Source organism: Anguilla anguilla, chromosome 17 (genome assembly GCF_013347855.1).
Source record: "Anguilla anguilla isolate fAngAng1 chromosome 17, fAngAng1.pri, whole genome shotgun sequence".
NCBI classification, from domain to species: Eukaryota; Metazoa; Chordata; class Actinopteri; order Anguilliformes; family Anguillidae; genus Anguilla; species Anguilla anguilla.
Window position 1 is genome coordinate 24975462 of NC_049217.1, and position 5072 is coordinate 24980533.

Below are 5072 nucleotides of genomic sequence, written 5' to 3' on the forward strand. Positions count from 1 at the left end.
TTCTTAATTAAAAATTTGCAGAGCTATTGCTTATTACGCCTTCCCTAGTGTGAGATGTGCTGACGCTGCACAGATGCAGACCTGGGCGCTGACACTATATTTGATGCTTCTGAATAATACCCCCCCCCCCCACCCCCCCCACCCCATTCTTAATGAGTACCAGGAGCACATCCACAGCAGGCTGCATTTGCCCTGGCCTGACAGTGAAATTATCCAGCACTACATCGTGCACGTAGAACAGAAGCCAAAGAAAATGAGGCGAGATTAAATCGCTTTATTTTGTGGGAGCTTAAAAATAAAACCTTACTGTCAAACCCAGGCCTGCCACGTCTCTCGCGCAGGAGAACAAATTGTCCTTGTGCGCGCAGGAAGTGTCCTCGTGCCAGAACGCGGTCTCCATCTTTAACGCTCATCGGTCAGGCGGCATGGCAGCGGTGTCTTGCCGTTGATTACTGAGGCTGGGGAATGACGGAGAGTAATTATAAGCTGAGATCAGAGTTAAATGGGGTCACATCCCTATTCACCGTCATCGTTCAGAGCCTTCCACAAATGGTTTGGATCTGATGTGCTGCGTCAGTGTTGGTTGACTTTTTAGGTGAAAAGTAATCTTGCTGCACAAAAATTATAATAACAGAATACTTCGGATGGAAACAAGTACAATATTCATTTTGCAAAGTAAATATATATTTTTCAAAGTGAAGTTCACTCTCTATCTATATGTCTGTCTGGCTGTCTGTCTGTCTTCTATGTCAAACCCCCCCCCCCTAAATTTGGGGACATACTCTATAGTAAAGAGCAAAAGAGAGATTAAAGAGAGTAGCTTTTTTTCAACTCTGCTGCCAGTAACAACGCTGTAAGTACCGGGGAGGATTTTTTTGAACGCTGGTGAGTTTCAGAGAGAACAATATGGAACCGCAAATTAGTAAGGGGTGTCGCACATTACAGGCGACACCAAACGCCCACGGGGCCTAACGCGTGGGGGAGGGAGAGGCAATCACAGCCGCAATAAGCTAAATAAATGCTTCTGAGAAAATGCCTTCAAATCAGCACCAGTGCGCTTCGACAACCAGATTTCATTTTCAACTCTGCGGATATTCTCGCCTTAGGGACTTTAATGGCCAGGAATTTAAAATACCGCCGGCCCCCCCGCCGCCCCCCCCCCCCCCATCCCCCGCCACGTACTCACAGGTGATGGATTGTGCATTGCAAAAGGGAAATCACCGAGAAAGAAGACAATGGTGATGATGCACGGTCCTCCACAGAGTGATTAAAAAAAGAAAAGGGTAGAGGAGGGGAAAAATAAGCAGTTTTAGTCTAGTTATGCTGTAATTACTCTGAAATTGCTGCTATAAAATGTAACAGGACTGGCATGTAATCTGAATGTGAATTTAACTCCTACCTTCGCTGGATCTGAAAAAAAAACAATAAAACATTTCCCCCTCATTTTCGGTTTATCTTCCATGAAACACGCTTGTGGATAATGTGTACTACAGTGTAACATAACACATCTCAGAGTGAGCACTTTCTGTCTGTGCCTGTCGCAGTGAAATAACTGCCTGTTCCAGTGATGGCTGTTCCGTTGTGAGTGCTTTCTGTCTGTCTGTCTGCCAGCCTCCCTGTCTGTCTGTCTGTCTGTCTGTCTAACTATCTGCTTGTCAGCCTGTCTGTACAATGGGTGTATAGATTCACAGTGTGCGTGAATAAAAAATATATCATTACTATATTGCAGGATTCAAAATATAACAAGAACAAATTGTAAAGTAGGCCCTGGGCAACTCTCATGTCAGTAATTTGCCGCAATCGCTCGCAATAAAGCATTTTAATTAGGGCGTACATTAATATTTTACAAGTTCAGCCGCTGTAGCCACCTTGATTCAATCAATGCTGCTGTCCATTCAGCCAATTACAGGTTCTGGCAAGACCAGGATGAGCTGATTGATCAAAAATGCTGTTTTTGATCAATAGCGTAGGGAGCATCTTTGTCAGTTCAGTACTGTTGTTCTATTTTGGGGAAGACAGAGACTGTGCTGCACAGACTCGGACGATTTAGACGGTTGGGTACTCACTGGAATTATATTACCACTATAGCGACACATTCGTCATTCAGACGAGGGCCGCGTGCAACCCACATGGGGGAGGAAGCGTCACAGAAAGCGCAGTAACTCAACCCAGTGGGCGGAAGCTCCCAGGAAATACATTTTATCATTTTAATTCCAAAAATACAAGACATATTTTTGATGCGTGTCATTCTACGGCACTGGTAGGCTAGCAATGCACTGGTCCTACACTGGTCTATATTATTATTTTTATTCATACAGCAGTTTAAAATAATATATATATGCAGGACGGCTGTGTGATGCAGGACATTTGATTTATGAATATGTTGTCGGGCATATGGGTATAAAAATGTGTCTCCCCTGTGGACGTCATGTTGGTTTATAATGCTGTTTCATGGCCAGCTCAGTGGTTACAAAATAATAATTCGGTGGAAAAACATAGTTCAGAGCTCCAGAGGTGCAACTCCGAAAAACTGGATATGCAAAATCCAAATCATGCATTTTCATTAGAGCTTAAGGAACATCTGCGGGTCGCCCTGCATGCTGCGTCGCTGTGCGTCCCCATGCAACGGCGGTGATGCGCGGCGTGATCCAGCGGCAGCTGAAGCCGCAGCTCTCAGAGCGGCGTATGCTAACGTGTGAGCTGCTGAAGCCGCAGGTCTCAGAGCGGCGTATGCTAACGTGTGAGCGGCGTATGCTAACGTGTGAGCTGGCGCTTCTCTGCCCGTAATTACCTCGTGCACTCTGGGGCGATTTGCGTGCGAAACAGCGGCATCCTCGTACGAGGCTCGGCGGGGAGCCCGGGGTGGAGAAACGAGCCGGCGAACAGGAAGCGGCCCGGCACAGTGCGCTGGACCCACGATCGAGGCTTGCGAGGGGCATTTCCATGCCGAATTTCTCCTACGGCGACGTTGTGTGAATAACATCATGCTGCTACTTAACTGGTTTTTTTTTCCCAAGATGTTTGTCTGTCATGACACACAGCCGCCATTTTACTCTGCAATAGTTTATGCAGCTCGATATAATGACTTCAGCTCATGCAATATCCTATGTTGACCAAGAAGGCCCAGAAATATACTCAGACTTCACAGAGTTGTACACAATGGCCTACTCAGTGAACTCACTGAAGAGTAGGGTGAGAATCGAAAGCTTCATCTTCAGGCCTCCCTGGTCAGGTCTGAAGGGGCAAATAGACATTTTATAACTTCCAGAATATCTGCATGCAGGGGATTTCTGAAGACACCATTAGGAGTAGCTGCAGATGACGCAGAACGTTATTGCTGTTGTCGCAGTAAAGCAAGAGCTTCCCAGAAATGTACAGTGCATTGTAAGAAAAAAATAATAAATCAAGAACCGCACAGCTTTTAAAATGGTCATTGACGACTGCACGATCGAAATCGTCTCTGATCATTTGTTTGCGAGTGGAAACGGCGCCGCGTTGGAGCGGCAGGGCGAATGTCGCGACGGCTCTGATTACGGTGAGAAACAGGAAAAGGGGAGGCGGCGAAGCAGTCGGCGGCGTTCCCGCGGTCAGGCCTGTTTGATCAGTCTCCTTGTCCGGTGGAATGAGCGGTTGCGGAAAAACTTTTCTCGCTCAGCCGTCTCTAACGGGAACAGGTGGAAGGACTGTTCGTTTGCGTGGAGACGCTTAGCATTACCGCCGGCACAATCTTATCAGGGGACCAGCAGACCAGAATGACTCATCTGGATACCCAGGGGGGCTTGGCAGGATAAACATGGAAATTTCAGCACTGACGCTGATGGTTGGGCCGGAAAAAAGGAAACAAAATAAGGCACTGAGAGGAATAGTGATGCAGGAAGCGATGGAAATAAGGAAACAGAAAGAGAGAGAGAGTGGGAGAGAAAGCTCTTGATTCATAACTTCAGACATTTTCACTCTTCCCCCATGCTAATTCTTTTTCTCCATTTTCACCCTGGAAGAAAAAATGTAGTTGTTCCAACTCCATCTGCCCTCCCAGAGGCTTGGGCCAAAATGTCCTTGTGCTGTCGTAAGTACTACAAACATGTTCAGATGGCATCTTGGAGGGCCTCAGCCACAATGTGCTGAGGAGATCCGTTCTGACAGATCTCACCCTGCTGTCCTTTGAAATGGAGATGAGAGGGATCAGCCCTGCGCACTGGGGATTACTCCACACTGGGGGGTGATCAAAGTGGGGTGATCCCCTCAGAGATCAGACTCAAACGTCTAATGTTCCACATGAGGCCTCTTTTCCCTCCTGCCTCTTTCACTCTCTCCTCCTTTCCTCTGATGCTCCCTCTGTCTCTCTCACTGACTCTCTAAATGTATATTCATATTTCAAGTACATTATCTATGTATATTATTATTATTATTATTAAAGGCACAGTAACAATAAATGGACACACACACACACTGTTCATATTGACTTCAGGGCCACTTCAGGGTTGGATTGGCGAGACTGCCCGCCTCACTCGCGATGACTCTGGTCGCTTGGGGCACGGGCACCAGCCACACGCGGAGAGCGGCCCTCTGGGTGCGGCACAATGACAGCGCGGCTCAGCCGGTGAACCACGCGGTGAGACGAAGTGCCGGTCGGGCAGCGTGCGCCACGGAGGACTGCCACCTTCAATAACCATTTTCACGGCGGGCGTTACTGAGATGGTCCTGCGAAGATGACAAAATGGCGGAGGGTTGAATTCCCGTGCTGCTGCCAGTGTGCGGTCTCCACATTAAACCAAGTCTTGTTTTTTTTTTTAACCTTCTGTGACACACAGTGATTCTCTAAAATGCCATTGGCCTGGATTCAATCAACATTTGACCTTAGAATTAGAATTTGATAACTTAAGCAAGTGAGGCAAGAGTTGCTTCCAGTTTCTTTAGCCTTTAGTCTTCCTTTGTGTCTATGTACCTCAATCTTCAATACATCTATTCTTCTTTTTCTACCCTGCAATAAATGCCACTGCATTGAGGATACACACATCAGCCTGTCATGTGAAAGACAGCCTGCGATATCATTTCCCCTTATCTCTGTGCTG